The following is a 16009-nucleotide window of genomic DNA, read 5'->3' as shown; positions in this document are numbered from 1 at the left end:
GGAGAAAAACACAAAACCTTACCTGATTCTCCTTCCCTGTGGAACAAACACATTTAAGTCACTAGGGGAGGGTAGCAAACCTGTCCTCAGATGAAGACCCATTCTGACTGCAGGAGAGGACATAGAAAACCCCTAATCATGATGGAGAACAGGAAGCCATCCCTACCCTAGCCATTAAAGGCATCCTATCACTCAGGGAGGGATAGGATCACTGAGAAAGCCCATTCACCAAGACTTGGGGATGTAGCACTTACTTAGAGCTAAGATTAGATTAGGACAACAGAGAATCCTCTGGTCCACAGCAAGCTAGCAAGCATTAAATATGAAACATTAGCAGTGTCCACTGGTGGAGGAGGGGGAAAGAATGTGAATAGAGAGGTCAAAAACTAAGAGTAGAGCAATCCATCTTTCAACTTAAGCACAAGGTAATACCAAAGAGGTTTGAAGCCAATGGTGTACTGAAGGTAACCATGACAACAATAAAACCTAAATAAGATGAACTGTTGACTAAATTAACTCAGATCTGTTCATTAAATTTCTAGTGAAATTAGAGTCCTGTGCATTTTCAGCCATAAATAACTATTTACCTCCATTTCTGTTGTTCTACACATGATGTTCAGTATTAAGTGTAAAAAATTATAAGACAACAGAACTAGAACAAATAATCCTAATTTTAAAAAAATTTTTAAATGTTTATTTTTGAGACAGCATGAGCGGGGAAAGGGCAGAGAGAGAGGGAGACACAGAATCCAAAGCAGGCTCCAGGCTCTGAGCTGTCAGCATAGAGCCTGATGCAGGTATCGAACCCACAAGCCACGAGATCATGACCTGAGCTGAAGTCGGTCACTTAACTGACTGAGCCACCAGGGTGCCCCAATAATCCTAAAATTCATATGGAACTACAAAAGACCGTAAATAGCCAAAGCAATCTTGAGAAAGAAGAACAAAGCTGGAGGTATCACATTTCCAGATTTCAAGACATACAACAAAGCTATAGTAATCAAAACAGTTTGATACTGGCACAAAAATAGACACATAGGTCAATGGAACAGGATAAAGAGCTCAGAAATAAATCCATACTTACATGGTCAATTAATCTATGATAAAAGAGGAAAGAATATAAATGGCAAAAACAAGATTTCCTTCAGTCAACTAATCTTTGACAAAGCAGGAAAGAACATTCAGTGGAAAAAAGACAATCTCTTCAACAATGTGTTGGGAAAACTGGACAGCAACATGCAGAAGAATGAAACTAGACTACTTTCTTACACCATACACGACAACAAACTCAAAATGGATGAAAGATCTAAATTTGAGACAGGAAACCATCATAATCCTGGAGGAGAACCTAGGCAGCAACCTCTTTGACCTCAGCCATAGCAACTTCTTACTAGACAACGTTGCCAGAAGCAAGGGAAACAAAAGCAAAAATGACCTATTGGGACTTCATCAAGATAGAAAGCTTCTGCACAGTGAAGGAAACAACCAACCAAACTAAAAGGCAACCTACAGAATGAGAGAAGGTATTTGCGAATGACATATCTGATAAAGGGTTAGTATCCAAAACCTATACAGAACTTCTCAAACTCAACACCCCCCAAAAATTCAAATAATCCAGTTAAGAAATGAGCAGAAGACATGAATAGACAGCTATCCAAAGAAGACATCCAGATGGCTAACAGACACATGAAAAGATGCTCAATATCAGGGAAATACAAGTCAAAACTACAGTGAGCTATCACCACACACCTGTCAGAATGACTAAAATTAACAACCCTGGAAACAATAGATGTTGGTGATGATGAGGAAACAGAGGCACACCAATGTTCATAACAGCATTATCAACAGTAGCCAAATTATGGAAAGAGCACAAATGCCTATATATATATATATATATATATATATATATATATATATATAATTTAAAAAGTGAGACTTTCGTCATTTGTGACAACATGGATATAACTAGAAGGTGTTACGCTAAGTGAAATAAGTCAGAGAAAGACAAATACCATGTAATTTTACTTTCTGTGGAATCTGAAAAACAAATGAACAAACAAACAGAAACAGAGTCATACATACAAAGAACACATTAGTGATTTCCAGAGGAAAGTGGGGTGTGGGGATGGGCAAAATAGGTAAAAGTAAAAGGTACAAACTTCCAATTAATAAATAAATCACAGAGATGAAAAGTACAGCATAGAGAATATAGTCGATAATATTGTAATAATTTTGCATGGTGACTACACTTATGGTAAGCACTCAGTAATATATAGAATTATTGGATCACTATGTTGTACCCTTGAAACTAATATAACATTGTCAACTATACTTCAATAATTTTAAAATATTATTTTTAAAATTATAAGACATAAAAGACAAAAACCAACCCCTTATCAACAGACAAAACACTCAACAGAACCAGACACAGAGATGACTCAGATGTTTGTACTATCAAGTAAGGAATGGCTATGATTAATATGTTAAAGTGTTTAGTGGAAAAGGTGGATGATTTACCTGAGCAAATAGGGAATTTGACAGATAGATGGAAACCATAAGAACATATAAAATAGAAATGCTAGAAGGAAAAAAATATATATTTAACAAATTGAGAATGCCTTTGGGCTCATCAGTGAAACTGGACAGATGAAGAATCAATGAACTTGGATATAGTTAAACAGGACAAAGAAAATAAAGAGTTAAGCACACATGTGTGCATGTGTGCACATGAGCAAGAGCTGGGGGTAAATTGGCATCTTGTAAGAAGAAAGGAACACTGAGACAGACAAAATATTTAAAGAGATAACTGCTAAGAATTCTCTTGGTAAAATGAAAGGTATCAAACTGGGAAATTCACAGAGCTCAGAAAACCTCAAGTGGGATTTTTAAAACAGAAATAACAAATTGAAACTGCTAGAAAAACAAAGATAAAAAGAAAATCTTAAAGGCAGTAAATGGAAAAATTCACATTATATACAGACAACAAAAATAAGAATTACAGCAGACTTCCTCTATGCAAGACATACAACAGAGGGACATTTTTAAAGTGGTGAAATTTTTAAAATTGTCAATCCAGAATCCTATGCCACTGAAAAAAAAAACATTCAAAGAGGAAAACCTGTGTTGTTCTTGGACAAAAGCTGAGGGAATTCCTTAACAGCAGACTATAGTACAGTAGAAGCTGTAGGAAATTCTTCAGGCAGTGATACCAAAACACCAGATGGGAACTTTGATTTATACAAAGAACTGAAGATGTCTGAAAATGGTTAAAATAAAGATAAACATAAAAAGTACTTGTTGTCTTATTCTTCATCATCCTAAAAGACAAGTGTCTAAATATATGATAACAGCAATGTATTGTGGATTTATAGCATATATAAAAGTAAAATATATTACAACAATAACACAAATGATGAGGGGGATATGTTGGGAGTAAACTGTTACAAGATTCTTATATAAGAAAAGGTATAATATTATTTGTATATTAATTTAAGCCAAACATTGTAAATTTTAAACAACTTTTTTTAAATAGGGTTAAATAGTAAGCCAGTAATGGAGATAAACTTGATCATAAATCCTTAATCCAAAAGCAAGCAGAAATATAAAAGGAAGAAAGAGCACATAGAACAAAAAGAAAACAGCATGCAAGATGGCAGATTTTTATCTAAACATCGATAATGACAATTAATGGAAATGTTCAAAACATACAAATTATGAATTAAAAGATTATCATATTGAGCAGGATTATCATATTGAGCAGGATCATACTTACTATACACTTCCTGAAAGAAATCCATTTTAAATATAAATGTACAAATAGACTAAAAGTAAAAGGTGGAAAAGACATACAATGTAAACACTAAGGAAAAATAGAGTGACTATAGTATTATCACACATAGTAGACTTCCGAACAAGACACGTTACCAGGGCTGAAAACTGACATTATGTAATGGTAAAGGTGTTAAGTAGCCAGGAAGACATAACAATCCTAAATATGTGTCCACCTAACAAAATAGCTTTGAAATACAGGAAGTAAAAATTGATGGAACTAAAAGTAAAACCAAACCCTAATTACAGTTAGATATTTCAATACTCCTCTCTCAGTAATTGATGGCACAAGGACAGAAAGTATTAGAAGACCTAAACAATGATCAACATTTATAGAACACTTCTCCCCAAAACAATAGAATGCATACTATTTTCAAGTATACATGGGATATTCACCAAAATATACCATATTCTGAGTCATAAACATATATCAACATATTTAAAACAACCAAAATCCTGTAAAACATGTTCTCTTACCATAAGAAATAAATAGAATTCAAGATCAGAAAGATATCTGGAAACTTCTTAAGTATTTGGAAATAGAACAATTCTAAATTGCCCATGTGTCAAGAAGGAAGGATCAAGGGAAATTATAAAATATTTTGACTGAATTGAAATGGAAACAAAACATCAACATTTGTGGGATGCACATAAAGTAGTGCTTATAGGAAAACAGTGGCATTAAATGCTTACATTAGAAAAGAAATCTCATAGCAACAAAGTAATCTTCTCTATTAAGAACCTGGTGGTAGAAGAGTAAATTAAATCCAACACACACAAAAAAGGGCAGCAAATGAAATTGAGAAGAAAAGCAATAGAGAAAATCAGTGAAATCCAAAGCTGGTGTTTTGAAAAGTGAACAGAATTGACAAACCACTAGCCAGATTCATTTAGAAGTGAGAGAAACCGAGTTTAATTGCCAAAATCAGGAACGAAAGAGGGAACATCACGAAGATCCTACAGACATTAAAAGTACAAAAGGAGCTATTACAAACAACTTTATGCCCACAAAATTGACAACATAGATGATATAGACAGATTTCTTGAAAAATGCTGACTACCAAAGCTTATTCAAGGAATAGATGGGGGTGCCTGGGTGGCTCAGTCGGTTAGGTGTTCATCAGACTCTTGACTTCAGCTCAGGTTATGATCTCACAGTTTGTGAGATTGAGCCCTGTGTCATATTTTGAGAGAGTACGAGTAGGGGAGGGGCAGAGAGAGAGGCAGAGAGAGAGGGAGAGAGAGAATCCCAAGCAGGCTTTGCATGGAGGCAGCACTTGATCTCAGGACCATGATATCATGACCTGAGCCAAAATCAGGAGTCAAGGGCTTAACTGACTGAGCCAACCAGGTGCTGCCCCCAGCTCAGTTTTTGGAGCTAGCATTACCCTGATAACCAAACCAAAGACATTACAAGAAAACTACAGATAAATATTCCTCATAACCATAGATACTCTAGGCAACATATCATTTAATTGAATCCAGCATAAAAGAATAATACATTGTGACCAAGTGGTCATTTTCCTGGTAATGTAAGGTTGCTTAAACATTTGAAAATCAATCAATTTAAATAGCAGATTAAAGAACATACAGACTAAAGAAGAAACACCATATGTTTATCCTAATAGATGCATAAAAAGTGACAAAATTAGTATATATTTGTGATAAAAAAAATTCTCAGCAAACTAGGAATAAAAGACAACCTTTTCTTCCTGATAAAAAGTATCTACAAAAATATTTACAGCTAACATCATGACTAATGGTGAAAAATTGACTGCTTTCCTCCTATGATTGGGACCAAGGCAAAGTTCTCCAAGCTCCCCACTTTTATTCACTGTTATACTGGAGGTTTTATCAGTGCAATAGAAAAATAAATAAAAGCATACAAGTTGGAAAGGAAAAGATAAAACCACCTTCGTTCACAGATGACATGATTGTCTATGGAAAAAAAAAACCCTAAATATACAAAAAATTAACTAATGAATCAATTTAGCAGATTTGCAGTATGCAAGGTCAATATACAAAAATCAATTTTATTCCTATATACTGGCAGTGAATAATTGGAAGTGGAAAAAAGTACAATTTATAACAGCACAAAAACCATTAAATATTTAGATATAAATCTATTAAGATGTGGACAAATACAAAACACTAAAAAAAGAAATCAAAGAAAACTTATATACATGGTGAAAGATCACGTTCATGGTTTGCAAGACTTAATATTGTTAAGACATCTGTTCTCCTCAGATGGAACTACTATATCCAATGCAATTCCAATCAAAATCCTGGGATACTCTCTTGCTGAAATTGACAACTTGATTCTAAAATTTATATGGAAATAAAGAGGGTCTAGGATAGCCAAAACACATTTGAATAAAAAGATTAAAGTCAGAGAACATACATTATCTGATTTCAAGATTTTTATAAAGCTACAGTAATCAAGACAATGTAGTTTTGGTATAAAGATAGACCTATAGATCCATAGAACAGAGTAGAGTTTAAAAATAGACATATTACCGATATGATAACTTGATTTTCAGCAAAGGTGCCAAGGCAATTCAATGAGGAATAGATCTTTTCAGCAAGTGTGCTTAATACTTAGACAACCTTTTTGTAAAGAAAAGAAACTTTATACCTACACATATACAAAAATTAAACTAAAATGGATAATTTATCTAAATGCAATATCTAAAACTATGAAACTTCTAAAAGGAAAACAGGAGAATCTTGAATTAGGCAAAGATTTCTCAAATAGGACATAGAAACAATCACTCTAAAACTATAAAAGGTTAAATTGTACTTAATATTAAAACAGCTGTTTAAAAACACAGTTAAGAAAATTAAAAGACAATTTTTAGACTGGGAGAATACATAAAATATATCTGAAAAAGAAGTTGTATCTAAACTATATATAGAACTACAACCCATTAAAAAGACCCCCTAAAAACCGTGATTTTAAAATGGGCAAAGCATTTGGCTAGAGACTTCACTAAGAGATACCACTGAAAACATGAAAAATGCTCAGCATCTTTAGTCACTGGGAAAATGTCCGCAAACCCAAAAAACCACAACAAAACCCCACAGTGAGATACCACTACACAGCCACGAAAGTGGCTACAGTGAAGAAGACTGACCACACTAAATCTTGGTGATAATATGGGCCCACTGGAACTTTATCTTATACACTGTTGATGGAAATGTAAAATAGTACATTTACTTTTGGAAAACAGCCTGGCATATTCTAAAAGAGTTAAACATGCACTAACATACAGTCTAACTATTCTCCTAGATATTTACCCAAGAGAAATAAAATGTATATCCAGCTGAAGTCTTATGTACGAATTAATATTCCTAACAGCTTTGTTCATAATATCCCAAACTGGAAACAAGTTAAGTGTCCACCAAATGGTGAATGGACACACCAGACTTGCTACCTCTATGCAATAGAATACTTCATAGAAATAAAATAGAATGAATTATTGATACAATATTAATAACTCTTAATGCCGAGTGAAAGAGGTATACAAAAAAAGTGGAACCTGCGTAATTCCATTTATATAAATTCTAGAAAATGCAAACTTAACTACTTGACAAAGTAAATCAGTGGTTGCCTGGAGATGGGTGTTGGGGGAGAAAGGGATGGAGAGAGGGGAAGGATTAAAAAGGAAATAAGGAAACTTTGGGACCTGATAGAAATGCTCTATAACTTGATTATAGTGAAGATTTCACAGGTATATACATAGGCCAAACCAGCCCCTTGTACACTTTAAATATGTGCAGTTTATTGTGCATCAGTTATACCTCAATGAAGTTGTAAAAAAAAAAAAAAAAAAAAAAAGAATGCTGCATTAATAAATTGCTTTCTGATTTTGGATTGTACTTTTTGGAATAATATTTTTAGAAGAAGATAGCCCTTTTTAAATGCCTGTATATGGTTATTTTCAAATCCTTTTTGTAAAGTCTAATTTTTTTTTTTCTATCTGAAGATACCTTATTGAAAACTGGATGAACATTCTCTCTGGAGCTAGTTTGAATGACTATTGATGTTTGGATTTGGGGTTGAAACTTGAAAGATAATCAATTCAATTATTTGCTTTCTTTTCTTCTGCACATCCTATTGTGTGATCTGAAGCAGCAAATTGTTTTCACATTTAAAACTATTTTTAAATAATTTGGCTTAAAGTTTTCATGGAGTACAATGACAATAGAACTTGGCCATAGACCACTTTTCTAATCAGAAACCTTTATTTAAATTGCATTTAAATCCATTCTTCAGTGTAAAGCCTATCAGTGCTTTGAAAATCTTGTTAAACTCTAAAATTGAATGACTAATATAAATAATGATGTGCCATACTCCCAACTTATTAATTGAAAAGTAGCTCACTTTTATCCCCTGGAACGTCAGATTTGTAACAACAGGTAAGTTGGATAATACATAAAAGATGTTTAATACAAAAAAGAATAACCTTTAATTTTAAAAAAAAGGCAAAAAGTGGTCATTTACTTGAAGATTTTTTCAAACTACTTGCTCTTTATTATTTGTAATCTTTTATAGATATTTAAAGTGTCGTAGTTGTTGGTTTTTATTTCAGCTTATTCATACCCTATCCTATGCCTTTGGTAATTTTTATGTTACTGCAAATTAGTTTGGGCCATTACGGCAATGTTAGTTATCTTCTACAAAATGAATATATCAAGCAATAAGGATTTTTAATTTTTATTATTGAGAAATATAATAGGAACAATAAATTATCTCCAGCTATCTCTGTTTTAAGCATTGGAAAAGATTTTGAAGAATATGGGTGTTGCTGCTGTTGAACTGTTGTTTAAACATTATTTCTCACACTGTGGCTAATGGATTTAATTATGGTTCACACTCTTGTTTCTTTATCATCTCTTCAGATGGGGAGCTATACAGAAACATTGTAAACCACTACGAGAACATGTTATTAGGCTGTCTCTGCTGATGAAGGTATTTTCAAATTATGTTGTAAAAGTCCCTTGCAAATGAATTCCATTAAGCACTGGCTTTCTCCTGTAGTTCACTAATCATAGTTGCCCACGTACATCAAGTACAAAAAAAAGCCAACACATCCAAATAAAAAGGTGTTATTGTGACTGGACTCCAAAGGTTGGCAACAGTGATTAGTCTAAAATCCATTTAACATGGAGAGGAGCCCATCAAAAATATTTCTTTAACTCTTTTGTAGCCCATCGTGGCCCCTCGGGAACTCATACTTCAACTGGGAATAGTAAACTATCACAATGAAGTAAAATTTAAAACTAGTAAGAGCCAACCTCTGACTTTATGTACATTGGTATTTTTAGGAAAGTGGGTTGGAGAAAGATCTACAATCAGGTTTGAAGAATAGGTGGTTTAATATGAAGAAATAATATGAGCAAAGACAGGGTGTAAGTGAGCTTACTATGGTTTACACTAGGGAGTTTTGGAAAAACTAGCCTACTTTAGAGATGTAGTTTTCTACTTGGAAGTAATGGATAATAGTATGGGAAAAACTATCAGATTATAGAGGGCCTGAAATGCCATGAAGTTCTCATTGATCTTGACACAATGGGCAGTCATAAGATTCATTTACATTATTCTTTAATTTATAATACATACCTTCCCAATAAAATTTAAAAGGCACAAAAATGCAATGCATGAAAAATAATTGTCCCTTTTAATAAAGCGTAACAATCTGATTGAAATATCTATATGAAGAGCAAAGATGCAGGAATAGCTGAGAAACTCCTGCATAAGAGGAAAATTAGAAGGAAGAGGAGGAGGTGGGGGAGGAGGAGGGGGAGGAAAGCAACTTGACTTACCAGATAGCAAACTTACTATGAATTTATAGTAATTAAAAGTTTGTTATTAACACAGGATAGAAAATTGACAAAATAAGAGAGCCCAGAAACAGTCTGTACATATATGAGTGCTTGATTTATGACAAAATCACTGAGGAAATAGTGCTGGGACAACTTTTGGTTATCCATGTGGAAAAGAATGGATCCCTTCCTCATGCCATATAAAAATCAACTTTAGAAGGTAAAATAATAGAGCACCTGGGTTGCTCAGTCAATTGAGCATTCAACCCTTGATTCAGCTCAAGTCATGATTCCAGTGTTGTGGGATCAAACCCTATGTCAGGCTCTGTGCAGAGCATGGAGCCTGGTTAAGATTCTTTCTCTCTCTTTCTCTCTCTCTCCCTCTGCCCCTCTCCCCCACTTGCACGCATGTTCTCTCTGTCTCTCTCAAATTAAAAAAAAATGTTGTTTAAAAAAGGTAAAATTTTGAAGAAAACATGGGAACTTTGTGACCTTAGGAGGGAAGAATCTCTTAAACAAGATACAAACAGCACTAATCATAAAAGAAAAGTTTGATAAATTGGGCTGCATTAAAATTCAGAATATCCCTTCAGTAAAAGGCATCATGTAAAAAATGAGACGTGTCATAAAATGAGAGAACGTATTGCAGCACCTGTAATTAGTTATTTGGAATAATATAAGAACAACTACAAATAAATCAATAAGGAAAAAGCATAACTTATATGAAAGTTAGGCAATAGAAAGTAAGTATTTCACAGAAGAGAAAATGTGAATGGCTCAATCCTGGTAGTAATCAGGAAAATACAAATCAAAACCAACGAGATGCCATTTCATACTCACTGGATTGTAAAAATTAAAAAGTCTTACAACCAGTGTTGAAAGGGACGTGTCTTAGACATTTCTGGTAAAATGGTAAACAACCACTCTGGAGAACACATTGTTGTAATAATACAGTCACATAATTTACTACTCTGTTCTTGGCATTTCCAAGAGGATTTCTTGCACATGCGCATCAGAAGACACAGATGAAAATGTTCATAGCAGTGCTATTCAGAGTAGCAAAAATCTGCAAATAACCCAACTGTAACAAAAGAATGAATAAATTCCTTGTAGTATAGTCATACAGTAGAATATTATGCAGCCTTGATAATGAACTGCAGATAGTTGGGCTCTGTGCTGATAGCTCAGAGCCTGGAGCCTGTTTCAGATTCTGTGTCTCCCTCTCTCTCTGACCCTGCCCCGTTCATGCTCTGTCTGTCTCTGTCTCAAAAATAAACGTTAAAAAAAATGTTTTTGAATGACTAATCTTAGAAACATAATGTATGAACATGGCAAGTTATGGAAGACTATAGCCTACCATTTTATAAAGTTCAAAAAAATATCAAGTAATACATGATATGTGTGATTAAATTTTCCTAAAAACCTGTGGGAATGATATACATTAAAATCAAGTGTTACTCTATGGTGCCAGTGAGGCATAAGGCAGGAAAGAAAGACAAAGATAGCTACAGATCTGGTAAACTAGTTGTTTTTATTTTTTTAAGTTGGGAGAGTGAGTGGGGTCATAGGTATTGTTTTATTTCTTAACTCATACATATTCTTTGTATGAAATATAACCTTAAAATTATAATTTGGAGAAAAAATATATTTCGTCCTTCTACTCACTCAACCATCCATTTTCCTTCACATAGAGACTTGTTAAATAAACTGTAGAACAGCCAGACAAGAGAATGCAATGCAGCTATCAGAATAAAGCAACCCTCTATGTTCTAAATGGAATGACAACTGGATTACATTGTTAAAAGAAGTGCATGTATAATGCTACAATTTGCATTAACACACACACACACACACACACACACACACGCACACACACACACATTTATATATGCATGAGTCAGCTATCTCTGTAAGATTACCAAGAAACTGGCTCTCATGAGTTCTTGACTCTGGAAGTGACTTACGGAAGCCATATTTTTAAAAGATTGACCCAGCCACATGTAGGAAGTGAGGTGGTGGCAGTGATAGGGTGGGGCCGTGAGGGAGCGACATTCAGTAAAGAAATCAGGGAAAACGGGGAGACCAGCTGGAGAACCATCACAGGAATGCAACCATGAGGGAACCAGGGCTGGAGAAGGGTGATGGCTGTGGGATTATAAACAGGAGAACATAATGAAGTGAAAGGTTTTGACACTGTAAATGATTAAACAGTTCATTCTGCCTAATTACTCTTGCCAAAACCCAGTAGTCTACAAAGTCATGTAAAACTGCATTTTTAATGTACTAAATGCAATTTATTTTATTATCCTAGTTAAGACCTGTTAAATTCAAGGGATGGTCATGGAATGTTACAACACAGATGGTCTTCAGAAGGTTTTGTGGTATCCGTTTTCTCATTAAAGCCACAAAGGGAGAAGAAAATCTGAAATCCTTCCTGATTTACCTTACTTTTTGACCTTTCATCCCAAGAAGGATTTAATTGATAAATCTTTTATGAGATTATAAAAATATTTGCCTACTAATGTGCCCTATGTAGCAATGCCGAAAATACCCTCCTAATGGGGTATTCTAAGAGAAAATACTTTTAAGGCAGAAAGTAGAGATTACAGGATTTATTCTCTTGACACCTATAATTAAATTTAATTAAAACATTATAAACCTTTTCTTCTACCCAGTTACATTATGATATGAATTTTTGCATATCGGTTATATCTGCAGTTATGAATTGATTTCTCTTAAATTGTCCCATCAATTATTGAAATGCCCATACTTTTACTCAGTGTTAGTAAAATCTGCTGGCAATCTAAAATAAAATGGTCCCATCCGCTCTCTCTTCTCTCCACCCCGCCCCTCCTATGCCTCCTTTCTTCTGCACTTCTTGCCCTCCTCACTCCTCCTGCAGTTGATCTTTTTGCCAAAATGCAGCCAGGAATTAGTTGTGTGCAGATGTATTGATTATAGTTTGTATGTGTGAGTCTGTGCTGTCCTATTTTCCTGCACCTCAGATGGAGTTGTCCCTGTGCCGGCACCACCACTGACTTCTGGTTGAAGTCCCTGAGTCTTTGAACATCTGTCGTCCTTTACGTCATTCATGGGACTCAGAAAAGATCTACTTGAAGTTTTTCTTTCATACCACAGGGATTTTCTAAAACTTGTGTTATTTCCTGTGGCCCAGAGATTGTTTCATTTTCCTGCAAGAGGAGAAAAAAAAAGGGATCTAAATGCTTCCTGTGATTGCATAAAGTTTATTTTAGGAACTAAAATCTGTGCTTTTTCTTTTCTATTACACCCTATTTTCCTTGCTCAAGATTTATAGGGAATGTTAGGTCATGTTTGCTCCTTTGCACCAAGGAAAATGTTTTTTACTGACTAGAAAGTTTTAAAGTAAATATTCTATGACCCTTTAGTTCAAGTTCCAGGCTTGATGTGTTTTTCAGAAGAGGAAAAAACATCACTCCGTATCTAGCTCCTTACTCTTTATTTAGCATTCAGACTGTTGCTTGAAACAGTTAACATTATTTAGTCTCCACACTAACCAATTTTTATAAATAGTGTATATAAAATCACCAATAAGCAAAAATATCAAAACTTTTCATTAGTTTATGTCTTTTTGTGGTGAGGAGAGAAAGGTTTTACTGTCTTTAATTAGTAACTAATTGTTTTCTGTTGAATCAGGGAGATTTTTTATCCTTTTTAGGAAGGAATTTTTGTATACACAAGCTTTTTGTATATGTATAAGGCTTCCAGTTAGTTACATTTTGCAAGGAATATCAAAAATGGAGATTCATTATAATCACTTCCTGTTAGCAGAGAATAAGGCACAGGAGCTATTTAGTCAAGTTGCTTTTTTATAAAATTAGATATTGGAAGGATAGGAAAATATGCCATCTAACAATTTAGGCTGGAACCTGTAGAATCCACTTTTATTTCTGAATGATGGCTTTATAGCCATGCTTTTTAGAATGCATTAGTGTCCTGAGCTTTTAGAAACAAGTGTGTATGTGACTTGCTTGCACATTTTCTAAGAGCATATTTTCCAAATGCAGAAGAGGTGCTGCCACTTCCTTTTTTGTTTCACTTCACAACTCTGTTAATAAAAATCCCTCCTGCAAATTAATTTTCCTTAACAATTCATAGCAACCTTCACATGTTATTGTTTTAAGCAATTATTGAAGGAGTTATCAATTCCCATGTTAATGAGAACATTAGTTACCATCTTTAAAATTGGTTTGAGGAAGGGGTCGAGGGTTGATTTCCTGATGATATAAGAGACCAAACTGTGGAGAAAATCTCCTTTTGTGTAGTTAATTTATCTGTGCTGGAATGTAGCTTACCCACATGAATTTCTTTTCCTGTATTTTTTCATGTATTGGTAAGCCTAAGGTACCCATCTTTTCAGGTGGAAGAAACAGGAAGTAAATGCCCTTTGCCTAAATGTCCTTAATGCCCTTTGCCCATTTAATAAACTACCTATATAAGACTATCAAAGGAAAATATGCCAAAAGAAACTCAGGAATCATGATAAGCTTTTATTAGCTGAAACAGTCCACAGTATTAAGTGGATATCAATGATGTGAGTAAGATTCTATTCATATTGCCCTACGTTATCCATCAGAATTTCTTTGCTTTACTCACTGAAGACCTCAATGTGAATTTGAAGGAAAGTTTTAATCTAAACAACAATACCAGATAAGCTAAAATAAATGTAAGTGGCATCCTTGTTAAATTAAATATTAATGAAGAATATAACTTTGACTTCTTTTTTTCTTATTCTTACTCTCCTCTGAAGATTGGTTTTCTTTTATAGCTTTAAAGACATGCTGTTTTCTCCCAACTCCATTGCTCTGGTATTTTAAAAATAATGATTGAGGGAAGCACTTGAGAGAGGTTGGCATCTGGGAGAAATAAGGAGTTTGCCTCTGATTTCCCCACCACGGAGGGTAGTGAGGAGGAAGTGCGGGGCACTTGAAGTGATTAAATCTGCTGGGCCATCTGGTCATCAGGAAAAGGCTGTGTTTTCAATTTTGCTGTGAATAGGGAGAAGCTTATTAAGGAAGGAGAGCATTTAGTCTAAGGAAAACAGAAATCGTACTTTATTTCTACCCCTCGAGCCTCACCTACCTTATTTGTTAAAAGAAGGGTCACTTGTGGAAGACACTGACCATTGGTGCGACTATATAATGATGCTGCTGTCTGAGTTACTAGGACCACTCAGAGTGAACACACAAGGGTGGCCATTTGGAATGGAGTCACACTAGTCCCCTGAAGTCTCCCCCCACCCGCATACCATCTTTATGGAGGGAAGAAAATGAACAAAAAGGGTTAATTTTTTTTCAGGCCCAAGGAAAGAAATCAGAGCTCCTGGTTCCTTAAAGTTTACTGGCACAGTCTCTGATCCGGGTATCACTTGGAAAGCTGTGAATCAAGCGTAATCGATTAACATCCATCCACTCTTCTATTTAATGAACTACCTCATGCTTTAAAGGTAAAAACCAAGTTCATGTTTTATTTACCATTTTTTAAATAGAGCACTAAGTTCAAGAGAGGCTATAGAGAGAAAATAAAAAACAGGAAAAGAAATCAATGCACAAAGCATATATTTGCACTAAACATTGGAATTGGAAGTCTGGTAGAGACATGGCAATGGACAGTAGTATGCAAAAAATTAAGAGCTTGGATGTGAGTCCACCTGTTGCCACCTGCTGCTGTCTGTTTGTCATCTTTGTGATTAATTAATACAGTTTCTGATACTACCTGAATTAAACCTGGAAAGCTCAAATCCTAGGATGTAATTGAGATTGAACAGCCTGAAACTTTTTTAAAAAATTTACTTATTTTTAAAAATTTATATCCAAGTTAGTTAGCATATAGTACAATAATGATTTCAGGAGTAGAATCCAGTGATTCATCCCCTACATATAACACCCAGTGCTCATCCCAGCAAGTGTCTTCCTTAATGCCCCTTGCCCATTTAGCCCATCCCCCCACCCAGCACCCCTCCAGCAACTCTCAGTTTGTTCTATGTATTTAAGAGTCTCTTATGTTTTGTTCCTCTCCCTGTTTTTATGTTATTTTTGCTTTCTTTCACTTATGTTCATCTGTTTTGTATCTTAAATTCCATATATGAGTGAAGTCATATGGTATTTGTCTTTCTCTAATTGAGCTTAGCATAATACACTCTAATTCCATCCACATTGTAGCAAGTGGCAAGATTTCATGAGTTTTGATTGCTAAGTATTCCATTGTGTGTGTGTTATACTATATATATATATATATATACATATATATATACACACACACACCATATAGTATATATATATATATATATATATATATATACTATATGGTGTGTGTG

This window comes from Panthera uncia (assembly GCF_023721935.1).
Source record: "Panthera uncia isolate 11264 chromosome B3 unlocalized genomic scaffold, Puncia_PCG_1.0 HiC_scaffold_1, whole genome shotgun sequence".
NCBI classification, from domain to species: Eukaryota; Metazoa; Chordata; class Mammalia; order Carnivora; family Felidae; genus Panthera; species Panthera uncia.
Note: the sequence above shows the minus strand (reverse complement) of the source record.